Here is a 13269-nt window from a genome sequence, read left to right on the forward strand (position 1 = left end):
AAAGTAAGATAGATTGGATAGAAAAAATAGAGGTCAGAATAGAAGAAAAAAGGGATTGAAATCAAGTAATTGATCATAATCCAAGGGAGAAGAGACTTGAACTCATGCTTGAATTACCAACTTGGATACATTCAAGAGAGGTCCAATTGACGAGATCAATGACTAATCCTTACTTTAATCCTACACTCACTAGGAGCACTAACCTAACACTACAATCTAGATACTAAGAGAATCACTCTCATTCAATATTCATCAAAGCTAAGGAATGAAAATAACTAAGGGTTCTATTTATAGTTTTCCCTATTACAACAAAGGTCCAAAAGTAGCCTTTGCACAAATAGCCCAAACATGTGTAACGACCCGTTTGGTCGTAATAGCCTTTCCGGTGCTTTTGACCCTTTTTCGAGCTTGTTTAGCTCACATTTGACACTCTTCTCGAGGTCTTTGGATATGAATTAGATGACTTTTTGGGAAATTTGGCTTAAGGCGAAAAAGAGTTGACTCAAAGTTGACTTTTAGGTAAACAGACCTTTTTCGAGAATTCGTCGATTCCGAGACGTCAAGATGGTCTTTTAGAACTTGTGTGTATATTCAGTTTGGTTCCCAATACACTCGGGTGCATTTTGGGACTTGGGTTGGGGAATTGGTTTTGAGGTACCAGGGGTTGACTCGGTCAACGAGACATCCATTTGAAATTCCGAGGCCACGAGTACATTCATAGTGTGTTTTAATTTATGTCTGGATATATGGTATGTGAGCAGATGACCTCGACTGATAGTAGGGATTTGGGGTTGAGATTGTGAAACTTAGGAATTCTGGTGTCTGGTGCCCGCTATGGCGGCACCGAGACCGGCGGCCGATCAGCAGGACCAGCGATAGCCTTTCGCCAGCTGCGTGTAATTTGTGCATGACCGCCTAAAGCGGTCATGGGTGTTACATTCCGCATTTTGTACCCTCGGGTAAGTCAAGGCAAGTGACACAAGTTGCGTATGGGAAAATTGTAAAGTTGGAATATTAAGAAAGGCCAGGGGTAAAAAGGTAAATTTGCAAAATGACTCATGGAAATATGGAGTAAGGCTAGGGGCGAATTTGAAACTAAGGGAAATATTTTTCATGAATTAGAGGAATTTGCTAGAATTTTTCAAGAAAGGGGGCCACTTGGCGCGTGGCCCCACTTTCAATACTTGGCCAAATGAAGCCAAGCCAAGCTTAGGGGTAATATGGCTAATTCTCATTAGAGGAGGCTAAGTATATATAAGGGAAAGATGACTTATTCATCTTATTTTCTCTAGAGTTTTCAAGGGACAAGGAACAAAAGAAAGAAGGAGAAAAAGAGCCATGGCCATTCGGCCTTAGAGAGAAAAAAAAAAAAAAAAAAAAAAAGAAGAGGATTCTCAACTTGTTCTTCATAGCCAAACAATCCCTTGAAGAGTTCTTAGTAAGGTGAAGTGACTTGTGGAGCAAGAAGAACTCCTATTCATGCAAGTTGTTAATTTGAGACAAGAAGAGTCGAGGAAAAGGTAAGGTTTAATTTCTCTTTTGTATGTTATGAGTGTTTATGCATGTTGTGGAGGATGAAAATGGATGAAATTCATGTGTTGTAAAAGTGCATGTGTGTGGCCGTGACTTGCTAGAGCAAGCCGTGTGTGTGAGTATGTGTTGTGTGTTGTGTTGTGTTGTGTGTTGGTTGTTGTTGTGAAGTGTAGAAACTATGAAAATTCATGAAAAGCATGCATAATGGAGGGTTGGCCGAATGGTGTAGGTTATGGTAGGGTGTGGTGAATTGATTTTATTTAGAATGAAAATTGGGTTGTTGTGATTGAATTTGAAAGAAGGAAAAAAATGTTGTTGTTGTTTCATAAATTGGAAGATGTGGGTAAGTAGTATGTTGATGGTATTGTTGGAATATTATGTGAATTATATTGTATTGAATTATATTGAATTGTATGGAATTGAATTGAATTGCATTGAAAAGAATTGAATTGAGTTGAATTAAATATAAGTGGTTGTTGATATTGTGTTGTTAGTTTGGCCGGGTTGAATTCCCGGATTGTTGTTGATTGAGATGGGCCAAGTTGAACTTGGTGGAATGGAGTATTTATAGGGGAGGTGCTGCCGAAATTTCGGTAGCCAAGTATTATTTTAAGAATTCAATTCTAAAGGCACTAATCATGTTTGGTAAACATGACCAATTTGTAGATTTTGGCGAACTTGGAGCTTGAGTTTGGAGACGTGAACAAAGCGTAAAAGGTATGTGAAGCCTACCTCTCCTTCATTTGGCATGTCCTAGTTAGTATAAGTTGAAATTCGACCCTCGGGAAAAGTCCTACCCCTTGGAAACTACACCTAAATTTATTCCTTTTTCATTCAATAGAATTGAATCCATAACTTGTGCTTTAAAGAAAAGAAGTGTTCAAACGTCCGAAACCTTTGGAAATGAAGTTGAAATGCCTTGACACCTTCGTGAATGACCCAATGGTACATGATAACCGTGTTTTTATGTTCGTCACCCGAGTCTCGATAAACGTGCATATCGGTTTCCATTACTTCTTTCATAGGAACTTTATAATCTTATTTTATGTTTTCTTATGGTGTTGCTATTCATTGATGGTCTCGCCTTATAGTGATTGTTCCTTCAAGGTGAGACGAAACGACCGTGGTTATTCCATAAGGTAGTCGGGGGCTACCGACCTTACGTCACCCCGATAAACCCATGACTTTCTTTGGGTTCTCATGCATGCTGCTTATATGATATGTATATGACATGTATATGATATGTATATGAAAATGGGGAATTTTGGGGAATGGATACATGTTGCACTATAGACGCATTGCCACCTGGTCAGCTGGCGTAATTCCATCCCGGACGCGGGACACATGTGGGCGAGCCGACGTATTTCGGCGACATGACTTGTTATTTTCACATGTATATGACACGAAATGTTTTGAACAAAAGTATATAATAAGCAAGCATGACATCCGCCTGAAAGGCACTTACAGGTACAGATTATCCTTTTATCTCGTTATATGATCTTTGGTCCCACATGTTGTTATTGCTCATATGTTACATGCTTCACTGTATTATTTTTCATGGCTTACATACTCGGTACACTGCTCGTACTGACCCCTTTTCTTGGGGGCTGCGTCTCATGCCACGCAGGCAGACAGGTTGACGGGCTCGACTCCTAGGAGCTTTCCAGCTGTACATTGAGAGGCGCTCCAGTTGTTCCGGAGCTACTGTCTTGGGTACTACTCTTATGTATACATTTGAACTCCGCAAAGTCAGCCACTTGTAATTACATGTATTTTGTTTAGAGGCTCGTAGACAGATATGTACAGTCAGATGTTTCATAGCCTAGTTGTCTTTATCGCCGTGTGATATGTCAGTACAGTTGAATACTACTACTCGTTTACATGTATGCTATTATCGACGTTGCTAAGAAAAAAAATGCCAGTGTTCATACGGCCCACTTAGTAATAAGAACAAGACATATGACAAGGGGGTGCCCGGTACAAGTATCGGGTACTCGTCGCGGCCCCTAGTTGGGTCGTGACAATGGGGTCGCGGAAGCAGTGCTGCTGAAGCATTATATTAGGTGTGGAAGCGGGTAACGGGCTGTTAGATTCATTAAATGAGTGTTAAAAGCCCTAAGTGTTTCATTCAATACCATACCGACTTCAGAGCTTTTTGGGAGCATTTAATGCTATTCTTCATAGAAGATCATTGTGGTAAGTTCCTTCACCTTTCTTTCCATTCCATGTTATATTATTTACATTAGGAATCTATTAAACATGCCAGTTTTCTTAAGAAATGATGGATTGAAAGAGGGTTTGGTGGGTTCTTCATTCTAGGCTATTAAGTCTTGATTTATTGATTGGGTTAGCTTCATTAAGCATGGAATTGATGATTAAAATCTATTATTGCATGATTCCTTCCTGATTAGTGGCTAATTTATGAAATTGGAAGTTAGGGTTCATACCCAAATTTGGGGGTTTTGCCTAGAATCCAAAATTAAGTGATTTGTTAGTTCTTCTAGCTTATAATTGATGGGAATTGATCACCAAGAACATTTCCCGAGGTCTCTTGCCTGGAACGAGTAAGTGCTCGATGCCCGAGGTCTCTTACCGGGATTGAGAAGGTGGTCGTGATCCGAGGTCAGTTCTGGAGCGAGTGGTGCACAGACTTCGTGGGTCCCCCATAGGTTGTGCTGCCGAGAGGTGATGTTCCATTGTCGGGGTACATGTGTACGGTGCATATGTATTACATTCATCATACATACATTATTGTATTGCATTGGATTGTACCTTTTGGTTTCCTGTGATATGGTTATGATGTACTGGTTCGGATTGGTTGTACTGAGACTTGGCACAGTTGGGTTTAGATGTTATAACATAGGTGATGACTTGTACCGTGGATATGGATTCGCGTTGACTTGTACCTTGTTGTTTACGTGTTTATCTTGCTGTGTTGTCTTTATATACATTAGCTAGTCTTAGTCTGCCTATGATACCTACCAATACTTGCTGTTTGTACTGACCTGCACTTGTTGTATTCTTTTATGAATGCAGAGTACCAGGTGGGATCTACTTCTACTCCTCGTGGCTGATATTCGAGGGTTGCTGATATAAGTCTCTACAGGGTAAGCATGAGGACGTTCGCTTCCCAAAGACTCTTCCTATTATTATGTCTTATTTTTCATTCTGAGACATCATTTTGGGACTACCTATGCATTATTATTCAGACTAGTAATATTTAGTTAGATGCTCTTGTATGACCAGACCAGATACTAGGGTGGATTTCATTTACTTCCTCACTTATTTATATTATATTGTGAGACTTACGTTATTTTACTTTCTTCTGCTATTTTCTATTATTTGTGAATGTTGAGTTAAGGGTTCCCCTACCGAGATGGGAAAGGTAGGTGCCCGGACGATTTAGAGAAATTAGGTCGCGACAAGTTTGTATCAGAGCCTTAGGTTACGCGGTTTATAATGCAAGAGCGTGTCTAGTAGAGTCTCGTGGATCAGTACGATCAGCTCCGTATTTATCTGCGAGAGGCTATAAGACTTTTAGAAAACTTCCAATTCTTTGATTCTCTCGTGCGACTTCATTCAAATTAGTATCTAGTCGATCCCAATTGGTATCTGAACTTTCTTATCTTAACCACCTACGGAAGCTGGAAACTCGTCCTTAATTCTTATGCGAATGGTTAATCTATACCGTGTTGTGGTATGGTACAAGATGTGTTAATTTGATTCGGACACGTGATCAAGTTTAGTATCTAGTTATAGCCTAAGGATTTGATTGTGTGGAGTCGCAATTAGACTCGTTATTGTGGGAGTTCGTGAGAAATGGAAAAGATAGTTCAAAGGGTTACATGATCTCCATGTTTCAGCGTTGGGTTGCTCGAAAGTGACAAGGTGCATTGATGGCTTAACAATAGTGGTTTGCTCGATGATATGATTGGTTTGGGAAAAACAACAGCTTCTTCAAGGCTTTATGATGGTGTGCATGACACTGGTGTACCATGGCAGGTCAAAGATTTAGCAGCGGTAGAGTATTTGATGTCGGCATGTGAGGACAAGTGTAAGTTTGGTAATGACCATCGAATTGGGCAAACGTATTGTGATCGCGGGTAATAAAAAAAAGAAGTTGACAATAAGGACATGAAGGAAGACTTTTATGGAAAGCGTGTAGCGAAGTGAGACTTCAGAGAATATCTTAGACATGAGTACTTTTTGTGAGATTAGGAAGGGAAAAATTGATATCTGACATGGTTGTCAGGCTAAGGTTGCGACTGGTGCTAAGGGTCACTTTTGTTATGGGATCATTGGTGTTAAGGAATTACTCTGCTATGAAGAGAACATTATGGGCACATCGATTGATCGGTGATTTCGACTGAGTTGTGGGCTTCTGAGGAGGTAGTAATCGATTGACAGAAATTACTTCAATTATGGGCATATGTGATGAGTTAATGACTTGAGGATTTACTGGTTGTTTCACTTAGATTTGAGGAGAAATATTGATATCGTTTGGTTCGTTTGGCTTAGATGGATGATTAGTTTAGAGGATCGAGTGGATTTGAGTGTTTGTTGGTTGATAGTGATAAACATGATTTGAAATGAAATATGGGTACTTGAGTCTTGTTTGGATTGCGGGGGCATTATATTACAACCTTTATTAAAAAGGGGCCGATGAGGTTGATTGGTGTCTTTGAGGTTAAGGGCAAAAAGGAAATCATTAAAACAAGAATTAGTGATGTGAGAGTTTGGTTGTGATTGTTCAGTGTGGAGTGGGCTTGAGAGTTTAAGGATGAGTTGGAATCTTTAATTGTGTCGTGAGCTAATAGGGCCAGTGATTGCCTAATGGAACGATTATCAGTGTTGGGCCAGTTTAAAAGTTTAGTACTCAGGAGGGTTAACCAGGTGTTGAACCTAATGTTGGACTAAGGTTGGGAGGCTTGTATTCATTGTGTAAATTTGACTAATCCCGCTACTAGTGGTGTTATTACTCGGCTTATGGGATTGAATAAAAGAGATAGTCGTGCGAGTGGTTAGAGGTATTCAGATTCGATAATTGAGGTTAGAGGTGATTCTTCGAGGACTAGTAACATTAAGGATTTGAGCAATGGACTAGTACACATGGATACTTGAAACGGTAGATCAATGATGGGTTAACTGAGTTATGTTCGGGATAATGTTTCAGGAATTGAGAAAAGCAATTCAGGCAAGGACGCTTCAGTGGGATACATGAGGATATTAGTAAGACTGACAATGTGATATGCTGAATTTAGAGAGTTTTCAGTTTAGAGTTGAGTGAGTTAAGGGAAAGGTATAATGAATAGAGTATATGGCCTACTATTATCTCCAGGGGTGATTTAGCTAGTGTGCGAGACTTATGATTATGTGATGGGCTACTGAGTGGGTTCGAGTAATGGTCAGACGATGCCGGTGTATGTGAACTGATAGAAATTGAGGAATTGAAGAGTCAAGAAAAGGTATAGTTGATTATGAATCGATAAGAAAAAGGTACATCTTGGGGATTTCTTGAGTCAATATGGATAGTGGTGTCACTTTCTTGAATATTCTAGATGGGGTATGATTGTGTAGTAGCTTAAAGAAGAAAGTCTATGGAAATGGACCAAGCGATATGATGAGGTCTCGTGAGGATTTGTGATCAGCGATTAGTGGGAAACAAGTTTTAGGTAACCAACATGTTAAGGCTTATGGAAGTGGCTTGTGTGGTTCATAGTTGAATAATTTCGTAACACTCTTTAGTGGATGAGTTAGTGTGGTTTAAGGGAAAGGAATTGTGGCAATCCCTATTATGTGAAGGCCAGAGTAATATTTTCGAGATGCGACCATATTCGTGGTAGTGTATTATGTTGCAAATAATATTGACTGGATAGCTTGTGAGCACTTTGGATATTAAGGACTTGGGAGTAATTACGTGAGATTTAGAGCGACAGTTGTAAGATTGGATACTTTCAAAAAATTTATAGGCATATCGAGGTGATTCAATGAGAGGTTCGATGGTTAAATAATTATTATACGAGGCTTCAGGTTTTGCGTTGAAAAGTTCGGGGTTGTATCGGATTTGCATGTCGGGTATTGTATCGGATTTGCATGTCGGGTAAAGGTCGAGAAGCATAAAGATTGGAATTGTAAGGTATAGCTCTTTGGTACTAAGTTAATAACTTGGATAGGACTTAACTTGTGGAGTCGAAGGTGACAACAAGATTTGTTATGCGTGAATAAAAGATTAGAATTAGCTGCCACAAATGTGTGGTAGGACTGTGATTGGTTTCGGAAATTTGGAGTCAGTTCGAGTGACTATTAGTGGTATACAAGGGTGGTACGTTCATTCAGGGTTGAAATTGTTCGAGTTAAGCTTATTGGACTATGTCTATCTTCCCAAGAGGATCTATGGGTTTCCAGTAAATGACCTGTAAGGATTCAATGAGTTTCGGTTCAGATGTGACGTATGAAAGGTTTACCGAGTTTTATTAGGGCTTACAAGTGAATTTGATAATAGTGTTTCTGAGAACAGTTATTCAGGTAGTATATGGTTACAATGGGCATGGTAATGATTGAATAGGTGCAATGGTTGCGATATGTCTTTAGAGTGATCCGATGGTTTCTTACGGACTTGATTTGGTAGGGTATTTAGTGATATGTTCCTGTATTGTGATTTGAGGTTTGTGCTATTTGGGCAATGTTAGTGGGACCTATTGGTTGCGTTCAGAGTTGTGATTTTATCAAATCAGAGAATTCGAGCAAAAACCCTTAGTTTATTTGAGGATCAGTTGCGAGGGAAATTTGAATACGGAAATACGAGAATTGGATCTTGAGCTAAGTTTAAAAAGTTGTAACTGATTAAGTGAGTGCGTAGGTTCTTCTAAAGGTTACAACCATGTAGGGTGTCATGTGATTTGGGGAAGACGGGCAAGTTGAGCCTGAGGTATATTGGCTGGTTTGAGACTTTCCATGGTATTAGCGTTGTGTTTCATGAGTTATCGGGGGTTGACTCGGTCAACAAGACATCCGTTGGAAATTTCGAGGCCACGAGTACGTTCTTAGCGTGTTTTTATGTATGTCTGCATATATGGTATGTGAGTAGATGGCCTCGGATGATAGTTGGGATTTCGGGTAGAGATTGTGAAACTTGGAAATTCTGGTGTCTGGTGCCCGCTATAGCGGCATAAGGACCGCAGCAGCGGTACTGCAGAAGCGGTAGCCCTGCCACTGTAGCGGCTTGTGTAATTTGGGCATGACCTCCAAAGCGGTCATGGGGCCGCGGAAGCGCTATATTAGGCGCGGAAGTGGGCGACGGGCTGTTAGATTCATTAAATGTGTGTTAAAAGCCCTAAGTGTTTCATTCAATACCATTTCGACTTTAGAGCTTTTTGGGAGCATTCAAGGCTGTTCTTCATAGAAGATCATTGTGGTAAGTTCCTTCACCTTCCTTTCCATTCCATGTTACATTATTCACCTTAGAAATCCATTAAACATGCTAGTTTTCTTAAGAAATGATGGATTGAAAGAGGGTTTTGTGGGTTCTTCATTCTAGGCTATTAAGTCTTAATTTATGATAGGGTTAGCTTTATTAAGCACGGCATTGATGATTAGAATCTATTATTACATGATTCCTTCCTAATTAGTGGCTAATTTATGGAATTGGAAGTTAGGGTTCATACCCAAATTTGGGGGTTTTGCCTAGAATCCGAAATCAAGTGATTTGATAGTTTTTTTAGCTTATAATTGATGGGAATTGATCACTTAGAACATTAATTTCATTTTGAGCCCTGTAGATTCCTTATTCCATCTTTCTAGTTTATAAACCTCATTCCATAGGTTGGGATTTAGGTCTTAAATAAAAGTAAGGTTTGAATGTTGTTTCTTCGTGATTCTAATTTCATGATTCAGATATGTTTAGACTTTCATTATCTCGAGGCTCAAAGTAAGGGAAAGACTAATGTTTGATTATTGGAGACTTTTATGTTTGGCTCTTCAGGTAGGTTACGGTTTACCTTATGATGAGACATCGATTAGCGAAGCGTATGTTTAGAAGATATTGCCAGAGAATGCATGTAAACCTTCGGGAAATGAAGTTGGGTTGGATATTGTCTTAGGTTGGGCCTTGTTGTATGATCTGGGGGCTAGCCACCCCATTGTGTGGTCGACTTATCTTGATCTATTTACTTATTGGCTCGTTGCCACGCTGAGACATTGGGTATTTGTGACTAGTGATAAATCATGAATATGATATTGCGGTACTTTACTTGATTGATATTGAGATGAGAATTGTGATTCCATTGTGGCTTATTGTGTAGCCTTATTATTGATATCAATTGTGTGCCCTGTGTTGTACTGTTTGGGATTGAATTGGTTGTTGATATTACCTTGCATTGTGTTCATACTCATTTTCGTGATACATTGATATTGCATGGTTATGGTACTGATGATGACAAGTGAGGAGTGCAACCTCCAAGGTCTTTGCTAGAGAGTGTAAAAGAGAGATGAGAGTCCGTGATCTGAGGTCATTTTCTAGAGCGGTATGAATGTACATTGCCCAAGGCCTCTTGTCGAGAACGAATGAGTGCTCGATGCCCGAGGTCTCTTGCCGGGATCGAGAGGCTGCTAGTGATCCGAGGTCAGTTCCGGGGCGAGTGGTGCATGGACTTCGCGAGTCCCCTATGGTTTGTCTTTGTCGAGATGTGATGTTCCATTGTCGGAGTACATGTGTACGGTGCATATGCATTGCATTCATCATAGATACATTATTGCATTGCATTGTACCTTTTGGTTTCCTGTGATATTGTTGTGATATGGTTGTGATGTATTGGTTCGGATTGGTTGTACTGAGACTTGGCATAGTTGGGTTTAGATGCTATAACATAGGTGATGACTTCTTGTGATATGATTGTGATGTACTGGTTCGGCTTGGTTATACTGAGACTTGACACAGTTGGGTTTGGATGCTATAACATAGGTGATGACTTGTACCGTGGATATGGATTCGTGTTGACTTGTACCTTGTTGTTTATGTGTTTATCTTGCTGTGTTGTCTTTATATACGTTAGCTAGTCTTAGTCGGCCTATGATACCTACCGGTACTTGTTGTTTATACGACCTGCACTTGCTGCATTCTTTTATGAATGATGAGTACCAGGCGGGATCTACTTCTACTCCTCGTGGCTGATATTCGAGGGTTGCTGATACAAGTCTCTACAGGGTGAGCATGAGGGAGTTCGCTGCCCGAAGACTCTTCCTATTATTATGTCTTGTTTTCGGTTCTGAGACATCATTTTGAGACTACTTATGTATTATTATTCAGACTAGTAGTATTTAGTTAGATGCTCTTGTATGACCAGACCAGACACTGGGGTGGATTTCATTTACTTCCGCACTTATTTTACTATATTGTGAGACTTACGTTATTTATTTTCGTCCGCTATTTTCTATTATTTAGGAATGTTGAATTAAGGGTTCGCCTACTGAGATGGGAAAGGTAGGTGCCCGCACGACTTAGTAAAATTGGGTCGTGACAACATGGGACCTTCAAGCCTTCACACACCCTAGCCACTTATTGTGGCCTCCACTCTTGTGCCTTTATCTTCAACTTCCTTTCAAACAATCATCCACACGATGTACACACTTGTGGCTCGGTCATCAATGGCCTCCAAAGGGCCTATCTTCATCATTAACAGACGTGTGGCATGCCAATACTCGCTTGAAGCTCTATCATGAATATTAGCCCTCATAATTGTCCATGAGCCTTCTAGGATCATATCATCCTCCCCTTCTTGAAAAGGATTCGACCTCGAATCTGAACCTTGCAAAACCATAAGAATGAAATACAAAAACAAGGGCCTTAAAGCATGAGGGTTAGTGTAAGAATGAACACAACTACCAACATGCCAATGGTGCACAAACTTGTGGTATAACCAAGCATCAATCACTCTTAGAAAGAACAATCTTCCACAAGAAGCATTATGAACATGGCTACTCCAAATATCATCATCAAATGCAAATAGATAGTAGAGAAAAGAGGTACGCAAAACAACGTCGTCTATAGGATCCTCACAAGGAAGATCACCATTAGACTCAAATCCATATCCAAGCACACACTTACAAGTTGGAACACACAAAGAAGTAGTGTCAATAAGCAAGCAAGCGTCACCCTTTTTCCCAAAACAATCCTTTCTAACAAATATGCTATGTCCCTTCAAGAGGAGGTTTCCATCACAAGGGGGAGGGTTAAAAAGACAAAGATATACCCCAATAAGACCCCTCCCAATATTAGATGCACGCCCAACACAAGCATGAGTGTCATCATATGAAAATATATAGTAAAGAAATGTGTTATGCAAAATAACTTCTTCATCTATAGTGTCCTCCAATGAAGCTTCACTAAGAGGTTCAAGAGTAAGATCAAGCATGCTACTAGGATTTTGGACACATAAGGAAGAGTGGCATTTTGTAAACAAGTTTCACCTTCCTTTTCAAGACACTCTTCATAGACAAACTTGGGATTTGCGATCCCAGGTAAGATCGGTTCCAAAGTGGATGATTGACTCATTCTATACTAGAAATAATCGCAGGAAATCCTTTGATAACCCGAATTCAGTAGATTACCATCCCTTAAGAGAGGATCTTCCTCATAGGGAAGGGAAACATCATCCTATAATGGGTTCCCATAGGCTTTGTAACCCTTAAATGTGGCTACATCTACCACTCCACAAGACATGTACCCATACACATCATCATTAACAATTATGTCATTATCAAACAAAACACTATCCTGAAGGAAAGAATAATCAACTAAAGGGTGTGAGTGAAGGCATGTAATGTCACTCTCCAAATGATCAATGTCATGACTCTCGACATGGCACACAACACTATCCTAACTTTGAGTCTCATCAAATGTCAATAAGGTAAGATCATAGGATTCATCTTCATATGTGTCAAATATGGGTGGTGTGTCATGCTCATTCAAGTGAACAACTTTATCAATATTATCACTAATCAGAGGTTCATTAAACACCTCACAAAATTCTTCGAATAGTGGATTAACATTACAATCAAGTCGATCAACACAAACATCAACACTAGTTGGTAGCATTTCAAGCTCACAATAATTGGCAACAAGACTTCCACAATTAAAGTCAACTAGTGTATGAGCTATTCTATTACATGACAATGTACTATCATTAGAACCACAAGTGTACACACTAGGTGGACCCAAATTGATCTTACAAGAAGAGTCAATTCGGTCATCAAAAGGATCGACTAGTGTGTGAACACTCCCAACAAGAACATCATCATTACTCAACAAAGAGTCACTATTCTCCACATGAGACAAAACTTCATCCCTACTCAATTCGCCATTAGCCACAATTTCTTCCTCCAAGTTCAATAGAGTGTAAGGATTAGATTTGTTACCTTTTAGCTCATGCACATAACTTTTGTTACCTCGGTCAAGTGTCTTGCCTTGGAGTTCCTCTTTTGAAGAGGTTTGGGTTACTTCACTTCCCAAAGAGACTTGGGATTCTTTTGAGTGTTCATCCCCATGAGTACCTACAAAAGGACCAAGACAACTAGAAAAGGACCAAGACAACTAGTAGTAGTACTCTTCACCATATGGTTCATAGCCACATTGACCATCATTGGCTTCATAAGATCTATCGTCACCATGGTCATACCCTCCATCACTATCATAGCCTCTCATGTCATCATCACAAGGATCCAAGGCTATCGACGACATGA

The sequence above is a fragment of the Lycium ferocissimum genome, unplaced genomic scaffold (genome assembly GCF_029784015.1).
Source record: "Lycium ferocissimum isolate CSIRO_LF1 unplaced genomic scaffold, AGI_CSIRO_Lferr_CH_V1 ctg1292, whole genome shotgun sequence".
Lineage (NCBI taxonomy): Eukaryota > Viridiplantae > Streptophyta > Magnoliopsida > Solanales > Solanaceae > Lycium > Lycium ferocissimum.